The 25536-nt window shown below is 41.6% G+C and overlaps 1 long non-coding RNA gene across 1 annotated transcript in view; it reads right to left on the bottom strand.

Annotated features, from left to right (window-relative positions):
* Positions 1 to 947: 947 nt before the first annotated feature.
* LOC143656416 (uncharacterized) overlaps positions 948 to 25536 on the bottom strand; it is a 31476-nt gene continuing 6887 nt past the window's right edge. The window contains exon 4 of the long non-coding RNA XR_013162486.1: positions 948 to 2126. This is a non-coding gene — a long non-coding RNA (uncharacterized LOC143656416). The remainder of the gene's footprint in view (positions 2127 to 25536) is intronic.

The following is a 25536-nucleotide window of genomic DNA, read 5'->3' as shown; positions in this document are numbered from 1 at the left end:
TACTTAAAGTCAATTGATTGTAGATGTTAATTACGTGTACCCAATACCTGCAGAGTAACACACAAATTAGTATTTGATTGAGCAATCGGACACTACAGCCTAGTGAAATTGACACATAAAACTAACCATCACAAAGGATAATGTTTAGCTCTCTTCCTTGCCCACAATGACCCACTTGGAGTTTGCTATTCAGGAACCCAACTCCTTTCCAATAAATTAATTCTTCCTTCAAGCCAATTTCCTCTTTAGCCAATTTTCTGCTTCTACTTTAAGGACAGAGCTTTTTCTTCTTGGGGCTTCCCCAGATGACTTCTGCATTATGATGATAATTACAACACCCACTTATCGAGGCTGGTAATGGCAAATATGTGAAATCTGTGACACCCTCCTGACCAGTACACTCCCAGTGCCAACCACCTTTGGTAATTATAATAGGCATTTTCTACTTAATAGCACTTTTTTCTAATAAATCCAGATACAGCCTCCTAATTCTTCTGAATACAGCCCTCCAGGCAGCCCTAATAAATCCACTGCAGTTGGTTTGTGAATTGTAACTTATTTGCTATTCAGGCCAATCCTTTTACAATTCGCACAGTAATCTCATATTCATTATCTCATTTGCTTTCCTCAACAGCCTTACAGGGTAGTTGGTAGCAGGCCTGTTTTACAAAAGAGAAAATTAGTATCTCAGGAAGTTAAATGACTCGCCTGATTGCACATGTACATCAAGGAAGAATTAGGATTTGAACTCAGAGCCCCTATGTCCCAAGCCTTCATTTATAACAACAAAATCCTCTCCTGTGCATATTCTAAGGTATAAGTGTATTTTTTTTCAAAAACTGAATGTTTAAAATATATTTCTAAACAGAATAGGCCGACTCAGTCATAGTTTCCACTCATCTCCATAGCAGAGAAACCCACAAAGACACAGATGGATACCAGGGCCTTTTAATGCAGTTCAGGGAACAGAGAAAGTCATGACCAGTTGTCAAGCCTCCTGAACTTACCCAGCAGACAGTAATGGTTCATTTAGTTGGGAAATGTTATCACTTTCCAGTAAAGCATACTCCCAGTCTTTAGTTGGAATTTGGGCAAAGGCTTGATCCCAAGTTCTAAGGAGCCATGGGTGTGTGCCAAGGGGGGGTGGGGTGGTAGGAGAACCCAGGAACCTCTGAAGGCCCGGGAGGGTGGGCCTTGAGCATCTGGAAAGTCGGAACATGAAGAGCAGAGCCACAGGCAGTGAGATTTAGTGGCAGGTTTTGTTCAATAATTCAGTTTTCTTGAAGTAAACATGGTTTGGTCCTTTAAGGGCGTGTACCAGGTCCAGTGAAATGTGCAAACTCTGGGTGGCGGGCACCGTGGACTGGGCACTCCGATCCACTCTAATCTAGGGGCTAAAACTAGAAACGACATTTTCCAGACTCTCCTACAGCTAGAGGACAAGATGCGAGTTACTTTCTACCAACCAGATGTACTTGAGGGTGGCAAGCTATGCAGAGAAAGGATTATGGTAAAATCTCTGTGATTCTGAACTGATGGCTGCTGGTGGCTTCTAAGTTCAGGGGATGGTTTCCAGGAGGCAACTGGAAGAGCCGTTTCCTGCTTCTGAAGCTTCTTGATTACACGGAAGCAGAAGGTCCCTTGGCTACCCAACTCTGTGTTGTGGTTTGGGAGTCGTTCCTGGAGGGTTTTTCAACCTCCTGGTGCTGGTGTGGAAGAAACCAGTACAGAAAACAGCTGGGGCCTGTTTTTTCAGTCCCTCCAATGATTCGGAGATCTGTCTTTAACCCTTAATAAATACCTTTCTGTTTAAACTAGCTGGGGCCGGATTCTGTGGTCTGTAACCAAGACCTATGGCCAACACCCCACGTCTGGGAGCAATTTATCTGCCTGTTCTTGGGTTCTTCAGGGATGAAGGGAATCCCAGGACTTCAGAGATGCACGCTCTGAGCACAAAGCGGACTTGCTGCTTCTGCTGGGATTAGGATTGGGCACTGCTCTAATTCCAGCTGAGTGGGAATCGTCTCTCTGAATAGAAGCCCTGGCCTTTTGGAAGTTATCCAAGCTTCATTTCTGAATATCCTTGGTAGACAGGAAATGAGAATGCTGAAGTGTCCATTCTGCTCCTAGAAAAAAGGGGGAGGCTGTTACTTTGAGAACAACAAAATAATCCTCTCCTGTGCATATTCTAAGGATAAGTATATATTTTTTTCAATTACTGAATGTTTAAAATATATTTCTAAACAGACTAGGCCAACTCAGTCATAGTTTCCGCTCATCTCCATAGCAGAGAAACCCACAAAGACACAGATGGACACAAGGGCCTTTTAGTAGGGCTGCTTTATCTGAGGCCACAGTGTCATGATGTCTGTGTGTGTTTGTGTGTATTTATCTGTTAATTACTGAAGGACCAATCTCCTGGGGAATTCACATAAAGTAGTAAGCCTTGCCCCTTTATCCATTCATCCACCCATTTAAAGAATATCTAGTTATACCTCTTACAGGCCAGCCACCATTCTAGGCTTCGAGAATCCAATGATGAGCAAATTAGATAGTGCTGCTACTTTTATGAAGTATAATTAGGGAAACAGACATGAAACAAATAATCACACAAATAAATGCATAATTAAAAACATGACACATTATGTGAAGAAAAATGACAGGGTACTATGTAAGCATAAGAGAGCAGGATGTGACTTTTAAACTAAACCGTAAATAAGCCAGGACAAGAACACTTAAGGAGGAGAATCGCATGTGTGAGGCCCCTGAGGCATCAGGAAAGAGTTAGGGCAGAGGAAAGAGAGTTAAGGTGGCTGGCATCATGAGTGTGTAGTCATGTTGGATGGTTCCAGAGAGGTAGGCTGAACTAGATCACGAGAAACATTAAAGGACATCTTAGGGACTTTGAAAATCCTTTGGATTTTAGAGGGTATTAAGCAGGGAGTTATATAATCCGATTTGCTTTTTAAAAAGACCACTTGAATTCTGTGAATGGGTTACAGAGAAGATAAAATGGGAGCAAGAAAAGTAGTAGGAGACTAGTGCAAAGTGATAGTGCCACGGACAAGGACGGTGGCAGGAGCGATCAAGAACAGTGGAGGAGTTTGACATCTGTTTGTAATTAGAATTGACGGGTTTTGTGATGGGTCAAATGAGGGGCTGATGGAGAGGAAGTGGCTGAGGAGGACTCCCTGGCTCCTGCCTTTGAAATGACCTGGCTGGGTCGTACCACCAGCTGAACCTTGGCCTGCAGCAGCCACCTGACCTAGAGCAAAAGGGCTGTGGGGGGCATGCCTCTTGGCCCACACAGCAGAGTCTCTGCTCTATAGTCAACAAAGTGGGCCCTGGAAGAACCCTAGGCCCGGCTCCTGGCCTCCCTCCCCACCTTCCCAGGGGTTTAAGTGATGCTGTCAGAGGTGCCACAAGAGTCACAGATGAAAGGAGCCTGGGTCCTTAAACCAAGTCACCACAGCACCATGCTAAGCTGGAACATCTGGACTCTCATGCGGACAAGAGAAAATAAATTTCTATGCCTATTTATTTTTGCATGGGCAGGCACTGGGAATCGAACTCAGGTCTCTGGCGTGGCAGGCAGGAAGTCTGCCTGCTGAATCACCATGGCCCACCCTCTATGCTTATTTTTAAGCCATTGAAATTGTGGAGTTTATTTGCCTGAACAGCTAGTATTATCCTCACTATCATCATAGCCAAAACTAATTTCATCTTTCTACTCCAATGCCCCCAGCAGAGATCTCTAATTCAGCAGCTATAAAATGAACTCATATTCTTTATCCCACACCTTCAAACTTGTTCTCTCTTGTATTTCCAATCTTTCCACTTCTCTAGTCAGACACTTCATTGTCATCTTGCATTCCTCCCTCCACTTCACCCTGACATTCAACCAGAGACCAAATCATGCACATTCTCTTCTGTTAATCCTATCCCCAGCTTCCCCACTTCTATTGGCTTGGCCTGTTCACCTGTTCTCATCTTTTCTGCCTTGAGTATTGGGTAAATCTCCTGATTGTTCCTTGCCTCTAATCTACCATAGCTCCAGGTCATCCAATCATCTAACCATCCATCCATCCATTCAATTTGTATTTAGTAAGTGCATTACCATGTGCCAGAAAGTGCAAATACTTTAATAAATCAGTCCCTGACAGAGATTGTTGGGTAGACCAACACTAATAGAAATAATATCACTAATAAATATATAATTACAGGTGCTTTGAAGAAAAATTACAAGTTGTTACGAGAGCATCACAGTGGGGCCCTGAACTGGTCAAGGGGCCAGGGAAGACTTCCCTGATGAGGCGCCCTCTGAAGTGAGCTCTGAAGGAGAGAGGAGGTAACTTAGCAATGGGGTCTGGGACTAAAATCTTCCAAGCACAGGGAACAGTGAATATGAAGGCTCTCAGGCAGAGAGGAGTAGGATACATTTGGGAAGCCAGAAGGCCAATGTGGCAGAAGAACCTGCCTTTTTAATTTTTGTATTCCAGGACCTAGCGAGTGCCTGGCACATAGTAGGTGTTTCAATTAATGTTCACTGAATGAGTCAGCTGATGAATGAATGAAGGAATGCTGGAGAATTCGATGGACAAAGAGATGAAGATGTACAACCTACAACTGAGAGACAGAGGCACAGCCTTCTTGCTTGCCTCCCCCCTCCAGGGATGCCACCCTATGGCCACAGGTGTTTACACCTGTACATCCCTCATGGCATCACATTTATCACACTGTATGTAATTGACTGGTTAGTATCCTCCTCCTTCCCCATAATGAACTCTACAGGAACTTCTGTTGTTTACCAATATAGCCCCAGCCCACTGCTTGCACAGAGGGAGAATTTCATATAAATGTGTAACTAGTTGGGTATAAGATGCAAACATCAGACATCAAAGTCAGCTAGACAGGAGAGGGTGGAGTGGGGAATGAGTAAAATGTGAGTCAATCACCAGTGTCAGTCAGCAAAGAAGAGGCTGAGAGCCAACTGGAGCACATACATACTAGTGGCATTCAAGAGTCATGTCTGGAGACAAGCCCAGAGTCGGCAGAGGTGAAGAAGGAGCAGGTGCTGGAGACTCGAGGAGGGGCCGTGGGGCAGGCCTACATCACCCAGGGGATGGCATCCCTCTGACTGCTCAAAGGGCCTGGTTTGCACCTGTGAGGTCACAACATGGAACCACCGAAAGGAAACACCCACACCTGACACTACATTACTCTACAGCATTGTGGCTGTGTGTGTATATGTGTGTGTATGTATGGGCGGAGTTCCCCTGGGACACATGGACTCCTGGGGAGTAGGGCCATTTCCTTTTAGCCTCTGCACCTGCCAATGCCCAACCAAGTACCTGACCCTTAGTAGGAGCAAGTGTTTGAGGAATGAACTGCCAGCAAGAAAGTGAGCAGTGGACCCGGGAGTCAGATGAGCTGGAGGGGAGACCCCTAAACAAACAGAACCTTTACCAGGAAATACAGCAACACAAGGCTCTATGGAAAATTGTGAGGTTGTTGTCTGAATGCTTCCTGTTTGCTTGCTTAAAACCGACTTCCTATACTGTCTATTCTTGTCCTCTTGTTTGACTTACCACCTTTCAGCGTTATCATTGTTTCACATTTCATTCTGCCCTTTCAGCTCCCAGTTTCTGCAACAGCTAAACTGAATCTTCATGCATTTATTCATTAAACATTTACTGAGTGCCTATTGTGTGCTAGACACTCAGTCACCAGATTTTAGATTCTATGGGAGAATCTGCGGGGAGAGACAGTCAAATAATAAACATTCCCAATCCAGGGTGATGAAAGAACGAAGCACCATGATGAGGACGCTGGAAAGCAAACACTCAAACCCAAGAAATGTATTATTTGATCTTAAACATTTTTCCTGAATCCATTTCCTCATACATAAGAGTGACTAATGAACCAGGATTGGAGGTATTTGGGTCAGGGATGCCACTGACTAATTCTTTCCCAAACACACAGCTGAGTGGCCCTTCACAGCAGTTGGGAACAAACATCAACCCTGCAGCGTTCAAGCTTCCAAGGATCAAGCCTTTGACTTTGCTTCCGGGGTAGCAATTACTTTAACCTTTATACATGGCCTCTACTCACTCTCAGCTGCCCACGGACCAGAAGTGTGCCTCGATCCTTGGGCCTTATCGCTCTGTACTGGGGTAAACAACTGTCTCAGGTTTTCGGGTACTGTCTCAGTTTTAGCTCTGAAAGTATCATATCCTGGGAAAACCGTCAGTCCTGGGTGAACTGGGACAGTGGTCACCCCACAGCCTGTGCTTTTTGCTGTGCTTGCCCCTCTACCACATTTCAAGGCAACTGGCTTGGATCGGGGGTGACAGTGGGACAGGTATTTACTGCTACTCAAAGGGATCTTAATGTCAGCACCTGCCTGTCTGATCACGTGGGCCCTGCCAGGCCCAGTTCCCAAGATACAGGTCACTAAAACCACTCAACACCTTTGCTGCTGAGTCAGTCCTGACAGAGACGGGTCAGCTGAGAGCTCCACGAGGGAGGGCGGAGCTCCTGCTAGTCCTGTCCATCACTCCGTCCTCAGCACCTAGCACAGGGCTCCATGGAGTAGGGAATAACAAATGGATTTAGAAGTGGTCTTCACCTCTCCATTCAGTGGGATTTAGATTAAACCACTGACCCAGGTCATAAGCCCACTCAAGAATCCTCTATTGCTAGTCAAACCCAGGGCCTCCAGTCTCCAGGAACCAGCCTGAAGCATCCCATGTTTCTTAAAACCCAGCTCCCTGATTTTCCCATTCCATGGGGACTTTTTAAGGCTGCCTAGGCCAGAGTCTGATGACATCCTGCCCTCTTCAACCCTGAGGGAGCCTCCCCTTGTCCCTGCCAGCCTCCCCATGGCCCAGTGCTAGGGTTTCCACCTCCTGGGCAGATCTCCAGTGTGTTGGTGCCCAGTGCCCATGGTATATAAAGCCTGGCAGCTGCCTAGATGAGGATCTCGCAGCCAGCTTCTGCCCTACGTCCCCTATGCACCCCTCTGGGAAATCTGCTGACTCTTCTGAACCCCTCAGCTGGCAACTCCTATGGGTTCTGCCTTTCCCCCTGAACTGCACTTTCAGGGTCAGTTGGAGACAGCCAGCTGATGAGGCGAAAACAGGGCACCGAGAGAAATGCCAGTCTCTCCTCTTCTCAGTCCCAATCAACACATTTACCACCAGCTAGCAGCTGAGTCCCTGGAGAGCTGTGAGGAGTGCGTAGGAGGAGCACGGGTCTATTTGTAGCATCATAACCTCAGAGCTGGAAGGAACTGTCTGGGTCACTGAGCTCAGCTTCCCACCTGTGCGGGAAAGGAATCTTTTTCTAGACTCTGCAGATAGATGGACCTCTAACCTCTGCTCCAACATCTGCCTTGACGAGATGCTCTGTCCCTTTCCTGTCTTATTACTGGTTGAGTTGTACCCATTATTAGGAGGTTTCACTACATATTTACCTCTTGTAAAGAAATGAGCTTCTTATTACGCATCTTCATTCCAGGGTTGAACCGCTGGATTCTGGGGACCTTATCCTGTTGGACCTGCTGCGAATTCTCCCTTGAAGGGAATGAGCACTCCCAACTGTACGGGTCAGCGTCCCAACAGGCAGCGCACCCAAATAGGAAAACGTGAAGATTTCTGTTAAAAAGGATGTCATGCATCTATGTGATGATACTAAGAATTACTGATTGCATATGTAGAATGGAATGATTTCTAAATGCTGTGTTAATTTCTTTTTTTTTTTAATTAATTAAAAAAAAGGATGATTTTCGAAGTTGTGGGCAGGATATAGGAAAACAAGGGGGATAGCACAGTGAACTTTGCAAGGACTCTTTTGGGCTAAAAGACTAGGGAGTGGGGCAGTTACTGAAGCCGGAAAGGAGTCATGTGGCAGCAGAGACTGTCCATCAGAACCACAGAGGTGCTGCCCCCCACAGACTAAGGAGAAGCCAATGCCAGGGAAGAGCCCAGAGGCAGGGCTGTTTCCTGGAGCACCCACTGATGTGTGCAAAATGGATCCCAGGGTGTGAAAATAAAGAGCCTGATTTCATTGTCAGATCAGAAGGCAGAGTGTAGGACAAAGAAAGAACAATTTTGAGGGGCCAAGATTCAGGAAGTTGCTGGCCGGGAACAGAAGTGCCAAGCTCTCGGACAGCCCAGGAGAGTTCCCAGTAATGGGTGTGTGCGTGGGGCCTGTTGTTGTAACTGGCTCCAACTGTGGCTGGGACCTCTTGCTCCTCAAGATTTCTTTCCAGCCCCAGAGTCAAAATCTATTTCCTTAAGTAACAGACCATTCCTCCCTCTCCCTACCAGGGAGGCTCCTGTATGATTGGACTCCTCTGTGTTCCCATCAGTTGGGATGGGTTGCCCTGCCGGGAACGAGTGCTGGTGGCCAGGCTGGCTCATCTTAGACCTCTTTTCTGGGCCTGGAGCCTTGTCCTTGGGGCCAACTTATTACCGAGTCTAGCGCATCTCAAACTGTAAGATTCGTACGGATTCCCTGGAGATCTTGTTAAAATGACAATTCCAACTCAGTAGGTCTGGGGGCTCAGAGATGCTGTGTTCTAACGATCTCTCAGATGAAGCTGATGCTGTCTGTCCACAGACCACACTTTGAGTAGCAAAGCTTAAATCTGTAGTTCTTAAACTCTGGTTGGAATCAGAATATGGTAAAATCGGGCAACTTGGTAAAAACACAAAGACCCAGGATTTTTTCTACTTCCACAAGCCTGGGCTTCTGTGTTCTGTGTTAGCTCCCCAGATGATTCAGAAACACACCAGAGTTTGAAAATCACTGCTTTCATCCACTACTGATCTTTGTGTATTGTAGGGGACAGCAAGACTGGGCAGCATTCATTGACATCTGAATTTGAGGCCCTCATGCAGTCCGCTACTAAGGGTTCCTGGAAAATTTGGCATTCCTAAGGATGACTCCATGTTCTCATTTCTACAAATGCAACAAAGGTAGCGTTCAGTGTCCCCTTTCCTTTACACAGAGCGTGATGATGGAAACTGTCTCCAGTTGATACATAAATTACCATGGCTATCAACAGGAGCTTTGGGAGAGTAAAATGTACCCAGTATGGAGGACACCAGACTAGGCCACTACTCATAATTTGCCCCCTACCCCCACCACCAGTGACAGCCTCTGCAGTACTCCTTCCTTGGGAGTCTGGTGGAGCCCTCTCTGCTTCCTTCTCCCTTGTTATCTACATGCCAGGGCAAAGAGGGAAGACTGAGAAGCATGAAACACAATAACTTACCATACAAAATGGACTAACATACTTTGGCTGCCAAATGGAAATGGCTGAAGGTTCAGAAATACAACTTCTTGACTGGTTGAAAATTGTGGAAAGGGGGAGGGGTAAAAGAGAAAGCCATAAGGGAAGCTCAGAGGGCTTGTAGTCAGGTATGTAACATCCCTTTTCTTCTGAAACCCTTTAGTCCTAAGAGAAAGAACCTAGAAGCTTATTTTAGGCCTCTTGTCATTGTAGCCACTGCACCCCCAAGACCAGAGTATCATCGCCTGTCCCAACAACCGCCACCTAAGATGTGGGAAGGATCCTGGCCTGGGACTTGGCTGAGTACATGGGACAAGGCTTTGGGAAGGGAATTGGATTTGACATTATGGGTCACATGTAATTCCCTTTATCACTCTCCAGCCATGGGTTCCCTTCTGCAAATCTACAAGGCAGCACTGGTATTGGGTGTCCTCATCCCAGAAGAGAGGTTGGCACACTGTGACCCCCAGGCCAAATCCAACTTGCTCCATATATTTTTAAAAAATATATATATATGGTTTCATTGGAACACAGACATACTAATTTATTTACATTAGTGATTCTCAACTGGGGAGTGATTTTTGCCTACCCAGGAACATTTGGCAGTGTCTGAAAACATTTTCGTTTGTCACAACTGGGAGGTTCTACTAGCTACTAGTGGTATCCTAGAGTGCACAGGACAGAGCCCCAAAAGAATTCTCCAGCCCAGAATTTCAACAGTGCCAAGGTTGAGAATGCCTTCATGCACTGTCTATGGCTGCTTCTGTGCTACAACAACAGGGTTGAGTAAATGTGATAGAGACCAGATAAACCACAAAGCCTAAAATATTTTCTTGTGTGGGCTTTTAAAAACAAGTTCATCAACTCCTGTCCCAGAGCTACCACTGCGGAGTCACACTTCACCAGAGCTGAAGATTTGTTGGCTTGGACCTGCAAGAGAATTTCAGAGCAGTCACCTCTCCATTTTGTTCAAGGCGGGCATGCCCTTGCTCTCCATTTTCTCTTTAACACCCAAGGTCAAGGAGAAAATGGAAAGCTCTCTGCGATAAGAAAGCTGTGGTAGCTGTCATCAGCTCCAGCTGACTTTTCCAAGGAGACAGTTCTCACTACCCCATGAACACAGCCCTTAGTTTAGAATGCAAGTTCACATACGTTGTTTTCTTTTGTTACTTGAAATGACCCTTTAAGGTAGAGTCAGGGCAGGGAGTAACTGTTTCGCTGATAAGCAAACTGAGGCCCAGGGAGCTGGGGTGGAAACTGGTTTCTGGGGTCCTTTTTCAGTCTCCCTGCAAGCACACTACACCATAGGGTGACCACCCAACTCAGTTTTTCAAGGTGGAGGGGCTTCCCGGGATGCAGGACTTTTAGTGCTAAGACTGAGAAAGTCCTGGGCAAACTAGCCTCAGCGATGCTTAACCTCAGCCATCCTACGTCTGAAAAGTGTAAATCAGCTAGCAGCTGGCATCTCCTGGGAATCTTCTCTCAGGTGCGGTGTAAGGGACCTAGCAGCAGAGCCACCTATTTGTCCACTTTCAGAACGGGAGAAAGGAAATGAGATGGTCGGTTTGGAGGGAGCTTGGAAAGAGGTCTGGAACCGGTGCCAAGACCTACCTACAGCCGCACTAACTTAGACACCAAACACCACTGCTTACTAGAAGTTTCATTTCTAAAATGATCTTTGAGTATTCCTAATTTTACTGTTAAAAAATAGTTAGGCTTTCTTCTAGCACCAAAACTAACAGCCATTCATAATAGTAAAGTTGGAAAATTATGAAAAGGAGGAAGGGAAAAAATGCTCAAATTTCCACTAATTCTACTTTTCCCAGATTTTTTTCCTACATGCATTTTTTTTTGCTTATTTTCACCTACCAGTGATTATACTGTACAATTTATTAAGTTTCTAGTCTACCGTTTGTTTTTTTAATTTCTTTTCAAATTTTAAAACACAGGGTCATTGTTGAAAATATGAAAAATGCAGAAAATATAAAGCTGATAATAACCTATTACTCATTATTTAAAGAAAACTGCAGTTAACGCCTTTGGTGTATAATATTCCCCTCTATTTTCCTAGGCATACCTACCCCTCCACACACACATAATTAACACATCAGTTTATACCTAATTTAGATTTTATTCTAAAATAATTATATATTCATTACAATAAACTCAAACACTTTAAAAATGTTTCCTTTCACCTCCCAAACCACCAACTTAGAAATAATCACTATTTTTGGGGGGGTGTGTGGTCCAGAATCGAACCCGGGTCTCTCACATGGGAGTCGAGCATTCTACCACTGAACCACCTGTGCCCCCATTACCATGATTTTTAACTTGGCGTTGATCTCATTTACACACGTTCAGGCGTCTGTACTTCTATCACAGATGTGATCATAACATAGTACTGTTCCATGACTCGCCCTTTCAGTTTCTGTATCATACACAGACATGTTTTTCTATCCATAGAACTTTCTTTCCTGCTTTATTCACTTAACTTTCAAAGGTAGCTTGCAGACTCTTTGTAAACTCAGCTAGCCTACTGGATGACTACAGGTGGTAAATCTGACTTTGGCATCTCTTTGTGGTGGTTGATATTTCTGATTTTAACTCTTTTTAAAAATTATTCAAGTAATACATGGATACATTCACATTGTAAAAAAGTTCAAACTACAAACAAGGAAAAAAGAGCAAAACCTCATAGTCTGCCTGCCCCCGTTTCCACCCATATTCCTCTGTCCAGAGACAGCTTCTAAATACAGACTCACTTTCTATGCATGAACATATATATATGTACATATTTGTTTAATGGGGATCACACAGTAACTATTGTTCTGCAACCTGAATCCACACAGCCATTACTAGCCTTTTCACTCCTTTACCAGATTCAGAAAAATGCAATCCTTCCTCAAATAAAATATTTTTTTAGTTATGTATTATTGCAAAACCTGATAAGCGTTGTCAGGGGTGCTTCCCAGAGCCACGGCAGGCAGCACCACATGCTCACCCACTTATCCCCTGAGCACTGCGGACCAGGGTGCTGGGGCCTCCGCAGAGGATGCACTCTATCCCAGAGGAGAACCTAGGTTGGAATCAGAGTTGGGCAGGAGGCAGGAACTGGGGCAGCAAGTGAACAAGAAGAGACATCAGTGGGTCCCCAGAATACATGGGACACGCCCTAACCACATGTACACGTGTGTGCCAGTGAGCGTGTGCATGCCCTCCTGAGTATGTGTACGGTCATAGGTGCAGGTACTGCCTTATATGAGGGCTGGAGAGTGCTCATAACTCAGCGTGTGTCTACGACGTGACTGATGCTCCCTCGGTTTTCAATCCTTCCGCAGTCAACACAACGTTAGCATGCAGCAACCCTTAAGATGGGCTTGATCGCACTTAACAGCTACACACCAATCCACAGAATGGCCGTGTCATAATGCAATCAAGCACTCCCTTACTGATGGATATATAGGTTGTTTCTTTTCTGTGTTGTTTGGTTTTTTGCTTATTTGTTTACTCCTGTTACAAACAACAGTGGCAGAATCATCCTTAAAAACACTGTGTAAGTATTTCTGTGGTCTAGACTACTGTGCACAATTACTGTGTCAGAGGTAGGTGCATTTTCTTTTTAATTTTAATTTTTCATTTTTTAAAAAATTTGTTTTAATTGTGAAATATAACATATATACCAAAAAACAATATATTTCCAAGGGTAGGCGAATTTTAAGTTTTGAAAATTATTGCATTCTGGTCTTTTTGAGCCCAAAACTGAATGAGATTTCCTGCTTCACTGTGTCCTTTTAAAAGTATTATTAAAAGAGTTTTCTAATGTTGGAGGCTAGACATGGCATCTCAGTATGATTTTACTTGGCATTTCTTTATTTACTAGCTAGGCTGAACAGGTGTACAGCTGTGCTCACCACTTAGTTTTGTCTGCTGGCTAGTTGTCTATGTCCTTACTCATCTATTGCAAAAGACAACCTGATTTTAGCCATGACTGAACGAGATAATTAGTTAGATAAAATGTATAAATATTGTTTACTGAGCATTTAGTTTTGTGCCAGACTCTGTGCGAGATACTTTGCATAAGCTGTTTTACATTTAATCAGCCTAGTGAATAAGATATTATTATCCCCACTTTAAAGATAAGTAATTGAGGCTTAGAGAATTTAAGCAACTTGCCCCAGATCACTCACCCTCGGAAGTAAAGGAGCCAGGACTTGAGCCAGCACTGACTGCCCAGTGTTCTAACCACTCAGTTGTATTATAACAGGGGTCTCTTGTAATTTTAATACTTCTTGATTTATTGACTGGTTCATTCATTTAGCAAACATTATTTCTGAGAACACACAATGGGGTAAGCACTTATCTGCCTGGTACCCAGGGCACTGGTGAGGCTGTTAGGTGCTACCAATAAGCTCCATACTTAGCACAGAAGTAAAGGCTATGGTTTGGGTGGATAGGAGATGAAGGCAGGCAGCTGTTAGTGGAACTTGGAAAGAGGAGTAGAGTGGAAAGGGCCACTGACAGGAGCTGTGGCCTAGAGCAGAAGTCTAGCCAACCCTCTGTGACCCAGCAGGGCTAGAACCAAGAATAAATGCCCCAAATTCACATTCCTCCTTCCCTCATTTCCTCCCATCTCCTGCCAGTGCTCACCCGAGGTGAAGCACAACTCTAAGTCAGAGAGTAAGAGTGCTCACCGTGGGGCAGCCTCTCAGGACACAAAGCTGGGGAGAAAAAGATGAAAAAGGGGATTTGGAGGGGCAAACAGAAAATATCCCTGTTCTGTGCACACAAGTGCTGGGTTCCATGCGGTATCTGCACAGACATTCATCTTGTTACCTGAGCCAGATGTACCTTAGCAGTGACCAGGAGAGCCCAGCTATGGCTGCACTGAGGCATGTGAACTCACTAGAGAGGAAACAAGTTTCTTGTTCTAAGGACCGTCTAAGGGGTTACTGACAGTTGTTCCTTGTTTTGGTTTATTTTAATAGAAATTTTCTTTTTGAACACTGTTTTTAGGACATCTAAACAAAAGATCAGTAAGGAAATAGAAGAGCTGAACAATACCATACGGCAACTAGCTCTAACCGACATGTCTAGAGCACTTTGCCCAACAACAGCGGAAGGAACATTCCTTCAGGGTGCACCCAGGTCACTATCTAGGATGGACTATACATCAGGGCACAAGAGAAGTCTAAATAAATTTTTAAATATTGAAATAAAAAAGTAAACTCTCTGACCACAATGGAATGAAGCCAGAAATCAATAACAGACGGACAAATGGAAATTTTACAATTATGTAGAAATTAAACAGAACACTCTTTAATAACCAATGGGGTAAATAAGAAATTACAAGGGGAGGTGGAAAATACTTAGAGACAAATTAAAACAAAGACACAACAAACAAAACATATGGGATCCAGCTAGGGCATTGCTCAGAGAGAAATTCATAGCTATGAATGCCTGTATTAAAGAAGAAGAATTAAATGGACATTTTTGCAGTGTTTATGGTGGCAGTGTCCCCGATCCACAGTGGATGGAGGTGGCCTAAGGGTACAACGACTGAGGAATAGAGGGGGGAACGTGGTGTATACACACAATGGACTACTGAGCAGCCAAAAGAAAGAATGAAGTTATGAGGCATGCAACTGGGGGAATGAACCTTACGGACAGTATGTTGAATGAAATGTCAGAAACAAAAAGACAAATATTATCATGCCTCACTCATACAGACTAACTACTAAATACAAACTGAGAGAATTGAAGTCAAGAGCATGGGTTGTCAGGTTGGGGCCTACTGTAAAGGTTCCTAGATTGTACACTCTTACATATATTTAGGAGTTGTAACTGATATTTCTAAATTCTGAGATACTGAGCTATTTGTATATAACCTAGTCATTTTCTGAAACTTCAGGTATTTATATGACATCTGAGACGTAGAGGTTGAGCTCTGAAGCTATGAAAGTCAGCATTATCCATTCAGCAACTGTTAAAAACAGCTGAAAAAGTGATCAGACTTTGTCTAGAGATATGAATAAAGCTGCTCTGGATAGGACTAAAGTAAATCAGAATACTAAGTAAAGGATGATATGGCCCATATTTTCAACTTCAAACTGTGTGTGAAACCAGGGAGAGAGTTTTTTTTGGTGCAAAATTTTTACTTTAGGAGGCACATTAATTAATTTAACTTGTACGGTCAGTTTATTTGAATACCATAATTACACAGAGCCTCTTGAATAGGGTGTGAGATCTTGTTGGTGATATTTGGGTAGAGTAATTTGGGCAGAGAATAAAAAAATATTTGCAAAGTCCCCTTGGGGGACTGGAGAGAAGGAGGGAATATTCAACTTTTCCTCTGGGGAATTCCTGATATTCTTACAAGCAGTGAGGACAATAAATTGAATAGGCTGAGCTCTCAATCTTGGGGCTGGTCCCTATAAAACTTATTCCTGCAAAGGAGAGGCTAAGCCTATTATAATTATGGCAAAGAGTCACCCCCAGAGGACCTCTTTTGTTGCTCAGATGTGGCCTCTCTATGTCACCTCAGCAGGTGAACTCACTGCCCTCCCCATCCCCCCACGTGGGACATGACTCCCAGGGGTGTAAATCTCCCTGGCAACATGGAACCTGACTCCTGGGGATGAGCTGGGTTCTGGTATCATGGGAATGAGAAAACCTCTTGACCAAAAGGGGGAAGAGAGAAATGAGACCAAGTCTCAGCAGCTGAGAGATTTCAGAGTCGAGAAGTTATCCTGGAGGTTATTCTTATGCATTATATAGATATTCCTTTTTAGTTTATGGTGTGTTGGAGTGGTTAGAGAAAAGTACCTGAAACTGCTGAACTCATGTTCCAGTAGCTTTGATTCTTGAAGAAGACCGTATAACTATATAGCTTTTACAGTGTGACTGTGTGATTATGAAAACCTTGTGTCTGCTGCTGCTTTTCTCTAGGGTATGGACAGATGAGTAAAAAAAGAAATAAATAAAAAAATAATGAATAAATAAATAAATAGGGGGAGACAAAGGATAAAAATTGGGTGGACTGAAATACTGTGGGTAAATGAGATGTAGGGGTAAGGGGTATGGGATGTATGAGTTCTTTTTCTTTTTATTTCTTTTTCTGGAGTAATGCACGTGTTTTAAAAATGATCATGGTGAAAAGTACTCAACTATGTGATGATATTGTGAGTCACTGATTGTATAATATGGTTGGGCTGTATATGTGGAGATTTCTCAATAAAAATATTAATAAAAAAGAAGAAATATCTCAAATTAATAAACTAATTTTATATCGAGAAACTTTCTCTACATGATATAGGCCATTTATGAAAAACCTACAGCTAACACAATATTTAATAGTGAAATACAGCTACCCATCAAAGATCAGAGAGAAGACAAGGATGCCAACTTTCACTGCTGCTATTAAACATTGTATTAGAAATTCTTGCCAGGGCAATTAGGAAAGAAAAAGAAAGAAAAGGTATCCATACTGGAAAGGAGGAAATAAAACTATCTTTATGCACAGATGACATGATCTTATATATAGGAAACTAAAAGGAATCAAAAGAAAACTACTAGAGCTAATAAATGGATTCAGCAGTGACTGAGCACAATATCAACACACAAAAAAATTGTATTCTTATACACTAACAATGAGTTATCCAAAGAGGAAATTAAGAAAACAATTTGATTTGTAATAGACTCTAAAAGAACAAAGTATCTAGGAATAAATTTAACTAAAGATACAAAAGACCTGTGTACTGAAAGTACAAAACATTGCTGAAAGAAATTAAAGAAGACCTAAATAAATGGCAAGACAGCCCATGTTCATAGATTGGAAGAATTAACACTGTTAACATGTCATTATTACCCAAAGCAATATATAAATTCAATGCAATCCCTATTACAACTCCCGCACCTGGCCCATCCTGATCAGGACAGTGGAGTGAGATAAATCAGGGCTCTGTCCCCCATTAGAAGTTCTAAACAACCAGAAAGAACTGAAAGAAACATCTTTTTAAGAGCTCAAAAAAATAGTTAAAGGATTGCAGTAACAGGCTGAGTGCCAAATCAAGGAAAAGACTCCCCAAAATGGGTAGAATTCAATGAAAGTGATGGGTAAGGAATATGGGATATATAAGTTTTTTCTTTTTATTTCTTTTTCTGGTGTGATGCAAATGTTCTAAATATGATGATGGTAATGAATATCCAACTATGGGATGCTACTGGGACCCATTCACTGCATACTTTGAATGGAATGTATGTGCGTGAAGATATCTCAATAAAAAAATGTGTATGTTTTAAGACTGAAAAAGACCACACAAAAGCAGTAGGATGTGGCCCCTCCCTACCCCCTCACTGGCCCAGCATGGAGCTGGCCTGCACAGGCAGTGTGGATACCTGGTCGCAGTTCTAGAGGGAGCAGGGTAACCCTGTGCACAGATGGGGAGCACGCATGTCTGGCCCAGTCTCTCCAGTGGTGGCCCGAGGGAGTTTCTGTCCTAGTGTGTACCCTGCACTAGCGTGGACGACAGCTCACCGAGCCCACCTACAGAACGCTGTGGAAGAACAGTCAAGCTGGACCGCCAGGGGCAAGGGATTTCTGGCTGGAGGACACACAGTGCAGTGCCCAGGATATGAAGAAAGTATTTCATAGGGAAAAGGAAACACCTGCAACTTTGCAAATGGAGGGATTCCTAAGGCTACACTGTCCCAGGCAGGAGGCATACACAGAAAGGATCAGGGGGGCTCCTACGCTTTGGCCTGGAACTATTCTCCAAACTCATTACGTGGATAAGCTCAACAGGAGCTCTCTCTCACACAGGTCAATCTTCAAACCTTGGGAAAAGAGGCTTTCTTTTCTCCTTTATTTTTTTGTTAGCTCCTGATATTCAAGAAAACTTTATCATAAAACTAGCTGGATATAAACTTAAGGAACAGATGCCTCACTGTCTAAATTCCAGTGATAATACACTGATATATTTAAATATCCATTTTTCAACAAAATATTACAAAACATGGAAGAAACAGGAAGTAATGGCCCAGCATAGGAGAAGATTAAAGCACTACAAACCATCTGCAAGGAAGGCCACACCTGGGACATTGTGGACAAAAAGTAAAATATGGTCTTAAATGTGCTCAAAGATCTAAAGGTAAATATGGACAAAGAACTAAAGGAAATCAGGAAAATGAGAGATGAACACAAAGAAACGGAAATCATGAAAAAGCACCAAACACAAAGACCACAGAAACAGAATTAAAATTCCCTAGAGGGTTCAACAGCAGCTTGGAGCTGGCAGAAGAAAGAGTCAGTGAACCTGAAGATAAGACAATTTAAATAATCCAATCTGAGGAGCAGGAAGAAGAAACTACGAAAAAAGTGAACCCAGCCTTAGAAACCTGTGGGGCACCGCCAAGCATATCAACACACGCATTGCGGGCATCCCAGCAGGAGAAGAAAGAGAGAAAGGGGAAGAGAAAATGTTTGAAGAAATAATGTCTGAAAACTTCCCAAATTTAACAACAATAAAAAAGAAACATTAATATATACACCCAAGACGTTCAACAAACTCAAAACAGGACAAATCCAAATACACCCACACTATACCATGTTATAACCAAAATGACAAATGCCAAATCTAAAGAGAGAATTCTGGAAGCTGTAAAACAGAAGCAACATGTCACATGCAAGGGGGCCTCACTAAGATTAAGTGCCAATTTCTAATCAGAAAGCATGGAGGCAAGAAGGCAGTGAGAAGACATATTTAAAATGCTGGGAAAAAATGCCAAGCAAGAATTCTGTATCTTTCAAAAATGGAAGAGAAAATAAGACATTCCCAGATAAACAAAAGCTTAGAGAATTTGTCACCATTAAACCAGCCTTATAAGAGATGCTAAAGGGAGTTCTGCAGGTTGAAAGGAAAGGACACTTAAAAATTAACTGAAGCCACATGAGGAAAGAAAGATCTCTAGGAAAGATAGTGATATGGGTAAATATAAATACCAGTACTATTGATTTTTGATTTGTAACTCCACTGTTTATTTCCTACAGGATCTAAAAGACAAAGCATTAAATGTAGTGATAAATCAATGGTTTTGGACTTATAATGTATAAATATGTAATGTGTGACAAGTACTACATAAAGGTGGGGGATGGCGTGTAGGAACATTGTTTATGTATATTACTGAAGTTAAGTTGGTATCAAAGTAAATGAGATTGTTATAGATTTAGGATTTTAAATCTAACCCCCACTGTAACCACAGAGACAATATGAAAGAATATGCGAAGTCGCAGAGGCAGAAAGTAAAGTATAGTTACCAGGAGCAGGGGCAGGGGCAATGAGGATTTAATGCAAAATGAATGCAGGTTACCATTTGGGGTGATAGGAAAGGATAGTAATCGACAGCGGTGAGGGTCCTGTAACATTGCGAAGGCGATTGATCCCAGTGAATGATATGCTTGAGGGGATTGGGACGGGAAGAGTTCTGTTGTTTATATGTTTCCACAGTTAAAAAGAAAGAGAAACTAAAGAGATGAATGCAGAGTAAATGCAAAACATGATCCTGGATGAGACCTAAGAACAGAGGAGAAGAGGCTCAAAAAGATATTATTGGGACATTAAAAAATATTGAAATGTAGAATGTAAGCTTTATATCAATGATAAATTTTTAGAATTTGGTAACTGCACTTGAGGTGAGTACATAAGTGAATGTCTTCATTCATAGGAAGTGTACATGGAAGTATTACATGGTCAAGGAGTACAGTACATGCAACCTGCTCTCAAATATTCGAAAATAGGTAGATGACGATAGACAGACAGGTAAAGTTGGTAGGTCTGGGTTTGCAGGGGGATGGGAGGTATTGGAGTTGTCTGCATGGGGTCTGTATTATTTTTGCAATTCTCCTGTAAATTTGAAATTACTTCAAAATAAATGTAAAAAAAAAAAAGCAAAATTCTAGCACCCTTTTCTGAAGAAATGGAAAATCAATCTTAAGTTTATATGGAATTGCAAGGGGTCCCAAATAGCCAAAACAATCTTGAAAAAGGAGAAGAGTGTTGGAAAACTCACACTTCCCAATCTCAATCTGTATTACAAAGCAACAGTAATCAAAACAGTGTTATACTAGCACAAAGACAGACAAATAGATCAGTAGACCAGATCTGAAAATCAAGAAACAGATCCACACATCTATGGCCAAGTGATTTTCAACAAGAATGCTAAATACATGCAATGGGGAAAGAATAGTCTCTTCGAAAATTAGTGTTGGAGATGAGTAAAAAATATGGATAAAAAATAAATACACTGAATGCAACAAAGGCATTATGCTAAAACTGAAAGTCACAGGTGCGGGGATTAGGAAAGGGGTACGGATTCCGTGTGGAAGAAAGGAAATGTCTTCAGAGAGAGTATGGGAGCGAAGGTATGTCTGTACACTTAGGCTGGATTGTATGACGTGTGAATAAAACTGTTTAAAAATGAATGAATAAATAAATAAATGGGGGAAAAGGGTGAAATAAATTGGGTGGATGGAAACACTAGTGGTCATTGAGAGGGAGGGGCAAGGGGTAGGGTATGTATGAGTTTTTTCTTTTTCTTTTTTTTTCTGGAATGATGCAAATATTCTAAAAAATGATCACGGTGATGAATACACAATTATGTGATGATATTGTGAGCCACTGATTGTGCACTAAGTACACAAAGTACGTGTGTGAAGACTTTTCTCAATAAAAAAAATTAAAAAGAAAAAGGAAAAAAAATTGTGTTGGGAAAACTGGTATCCAGGTGTAGAAAAATGTAGTTAGACTCCCGACCTCATACCACATGCAAAAATCAACTCACAATTGATCAAGGACCTAAATATAAGAGTTAAAACCACAAAACTCTTAGAAGGTTACATAGGGCAAATCTTTATGACCTGGGATTCCTAGATATGATGTCAAAAGTGCATGTAACAAAAGAAACAATATACAGGAGCGGGAGCTGCAAGGGTAGTTCAGTGCCGGAATTCTCTCCTGCTATGTGGGAGACCTGGGTTCGAATCCCAGTCCATGCACTTCTCCAAAAAACAAGCAAACAAACAAATTCAACAAATGGTGCTGCAATAATGGGATACTCCCATGGAAAAATAATGAAATGTGACCCCACTGTAAAGCATACAAAAAAAGGGAACAATATATAAAATTGGTTTCATAAAAATTAAAAACTTTTGTGCATCAAAGGAAATGATGAAGAAAGTGAAAAAGCCCAGAGAATAGGAGAAAACAACTTCCAATTATATATCAGATAAGGTTTTAATGCCCAGAATATATAAAGAACTCCTACAACTCAAAAATAAAAAGACTAACAACCCAATTTAAAAATGGAAAAGTACTTGAATAGACTTTTCTCAAAAGAAGATATAAAAATAGCCAATAACATGAAAAGATGTTTAATACTATTAGCCATTAGGGAAGTGCACGTTAAAATGACAATGAGAGGATGCGGGAAGGTTCCGCCGCCTGGCCCGCCACCGGGGTTTGCATGAGAACACCCCAGCGGCTGGAGGCTTCACCCGCGCCCAGCCGGGTAGAGCAGCTCGGCCCGTTCCTGTCAGCGCCCATCGTACCGGTTCCCCCAAAGTAGCATTTGGCTTTTACTCAACTGTTCTGCCTCGTGAAACTAACTTGTTTTGGGGAAAAGAAAAAGTAGAAGAGAAGAGAAAGCCAAGCAAAGAATGGAAAGGGGCAAGAAGGGTAGAAATGCACAGAACAGGCTCTGCCGAGAATTCAGCATCATATCACCAACATGAGAGCCTCTGGAAGCTGACGGCCTGAAGTGGCAGCAGCAGCAGCAGACTGATTTCACCACTGTTTTGGCTGGTGCACACTCCAGATCAATGCAGCTGTACTTTAAAATATACAATTAAATGTTATTTGATTGATTTTGCTTTTTAATTAAAATATTCTTTACTTGACAAAAAAAATGACAATGAGATACTACTTCATAACCACATGGATGGCTATTATTTTAAAATGTGAAATAAGTGGTAGAGAGGATACAGAAAATTGGAACTCTAGTGCATTGTTGGGAATATGTAAAATGGCACAGCTACTGCAGAAAATATAGTGGGTTTTTTGGTAGAAAACAATATAGTGGTTCCTCAAAAAATTTAATATACATATGAAACTTATCCCTTCAAAGGATAGACTAAGCTTACTTAAAATTATGCCTAAGAGTCACCCCCAGAGAACCTGTTTTGTTGCTCAGATGTGGCCTCTCTCTCTTTCTCAGCCAATACAACAAGCAAACTCACCGTCCTCCTCCTCTCTACATGGGACATGATTCCCGGGGGTGTAAACCTCCCTGGCAATGACGGACAGAAATCCTAGAATGAGCTGGGACTCAGCATCAAGGGATTGAGAAAACCTTCTCAACCAAAAGGGGGAAGAGAGAAATGAGACAAAGTGTCAATGGCTGAGAGATTCCAAACAGAGTTGAGAGGTTATCCTGGAGGTTATTCTTATGCATATATAGATATCCCCTTTTTAGTTTAAGGTGCATTAGGCTAGAGGGAAGTGCCTGAAAATGTAGAGCTGTGTTCCAGTAGCCATGTTTCTTAAAGATGGTTGCATAAGGATATAGTCTTCACAATGTGACTGTGTGATTGTGAAAACCTTGTGTCTGATGCTCCGTTTATCTACGGTATGGACAGATGAGTAAAACGTATGGATTAAAAATAAATAATTAATGGGGGGAACAAATGTCAAAATAAAAGAATATACATATTGGGTAGTTGGAAATATTAGTGGTCAATGAGAGGGAGAGGTAAGGGGTATGGTATGTATGAGTTTTTTCTTTTTATTTCTTTTTCTGGAATAATGCAAATGTTCTAAGAAACGATCATGGTGATGAATATACAACAATGTGATGATATTATGAGCCATTGATTGTACACCATGTATGGAATGTTTGTATGCTAAGAACGTATGTGCTTGTATGTTATTTTATCAATAAAATTAAAAAAAATAATACAGAATTACCATATGACCTAGCAATCCAATTTCTAGGCATATTCCCAAAGACAGTGAATACAGGGTCACAAACAGACACTTGTGCACAAGTATTCATAGCAGCATTATCTTCAATATCCAAAAGTTGGAAATCGAATGTCCACCAACAAATGAATGCATAAACAGAATGTAGTACATACACACAATGGAATATTATTCAGCCTCAAGAAAAAATGAAGTTATGAGATATGCTACAGGATGGAAGAACCCTGAAAACCTTATGCTCAGTGGAACAAGCAGTACATATAAGGAGAACAATTGTATACTATAGCTTAGAAGAGAAGACTAGAAATAGCAAATTTGCAGAGAGAGAAAGCAGATTAGTGGCTACAGGGAGGAGGTATAGGGAAGAGGAGAACGGGGATTTTATAAAAAAATTAATTTTTAAAATTTAAGATAGTTTTAGATTTACAGAAAAGTGGTGAATAAATATTCCTCAACCTCAGTTTTCCCTATTATTGACATCTTGTTGTATCTGTCACAATCTGAACTAATATTATTAACTGAAGTCCAGAATTTATTCAGATACCTTTAGTTTTTGCCTTATATCCTTTTTATCTGTTCCAAGATCCCATCTAATATTCCATACTACATTTGCCTGTCATGTCTTTTTAGGGTCCTCTTGGTTTCTCAAACCTTTCTTGTCCGTGATGACCTTGACAACTTTGAGGAGTACTGGTCAGGTATTTTTTACAATGTTTCTGAATGATTTTTTTCTGTTATTTCTTCTCGAGATTAGACTGGGATTTGGGTGGTGAGGAGAAAGGCCGCAGAGGTACTGTGTCATTCTTACCGTATTATGTCAGATACTATCAACGTGATTTACCACTGCTGGCATTAACCTGGGTTCCCTGGCTGTGGTAATGTTTGTTTTCTCCACTGCAGTTAATCCTTCCCCCACTATCCATACATCCTCTTCAAGGAAGCCACTGTGCACAGCCCACGTTTAAGGACTGGGAAGTTATGCTCCATCTCCTTGAGTGCAGAGTATCTACATACATCATTTAGAATTCTTCTGAACGGGATATTTATCTCTTCTCCTCAATACACTTAGTTAATTCAATAGTTATTTGAGTATGGAACCATTGAAATTTATTTTGTACTTTGGGTTGTGATCCAATGCTACATCATTTATTTTATTGCTTAAATTGTTCCAGCTTTATTTTTGGTGGTTCTAAGTGTATTGTTTATTTTATAAGTAAGTAAAACCAAATAAATGAACAAATCGTTCCAGCTTTGACCTTTGGGAGCGCTTTCAGTTGGCTTCTGTGTTCCTTTGACATAATCTCATTACCGTGGATTTTTTGAGCACTTCCTTTTACTTTCTGGCTTACAATTTGTTCAGACTCATTTTGTATATTTCTTGCCCCAATCCTAGAAGGGGAAGTCCTGGTTCCTTTTACTGGCAAACGCTATTAGAAACCAGCATCTGGCTTGTTGCTACTAGGGTGCCATTACTTCTAGATCCTCTGCGCTGACAGAGTAAGAAAATGCATGTGTATATACTAACATATATACAGGCACAAAAATACATTTGTCTCTAAAACCTTATCACCAAACTGAAAGTTGCATAGATTTTCTATGTATTCTTCTAGAAGTTTTTGCATATTATATTTGTGTCTATGATTCATTTTGAATTAAATTTTGTGAAGGATGTGAGGTCTGCTTCTACGTTCATTTTTTTCCATATGTATGCTATCCAAATGGTTGTTCAATTGTTCCAGCACCGTTGGTGGAAAAAAAAACTATCCTGTCTCCATTGAAATTGCTTTTGTGCCTTTATCAAAAATCAGTGGACTGCATTTGTAATGGTATTGAGATATTGTTGCCAAATACGACTATTAAAATTCTTAGCACAGGGCATGACAGAGTAGCCAATCGGTATTAGCTTTTTGTTTTGTTTTGTTTTGTATTAGCTTTTATTAGTCAATGAATCTATCTTTTTGTTAGTGAAATCAAATTACGATTGATTTTCAACATTCTGGTTTTCCCCCTAAATGTAAGTATCCTTTTGGCTGAGTAAGTCCCTTGGAATTACCATGGAAGGGGTGGTAAGGGAGAAAAACCTTTGCCATAGGTAGGACAGGACCATCAAATCATTTAATGTGCACACATCTGAAACTACCACTGAACTAGGATATATCATTTAGATACAGATGAAAAAAACCTAAAATAAAAAATTAACAGATGTGT

Source organism: Tamandua tetradactyla, chromosome 14 (assembly GCF_023851605.1).
Source record: "Tamandua tetradactyla isolate mTamTet1 chromosome 14, mTamTet1.pri, whole genome shotgun sequence".
Taxonomy (NCBI): domain Eukaryota; kingdom Metazoa; phylum Chordata; class Mammalia; order Pilosa; family Myrmecophagidae; genus Tamandua; species Tamandua tetradactyla.
The sequence above is the reverse complement of the archived record's forward strand: the minus strand, read 5'-3'. Positions and strand labels throughout refer to the sequence as shown.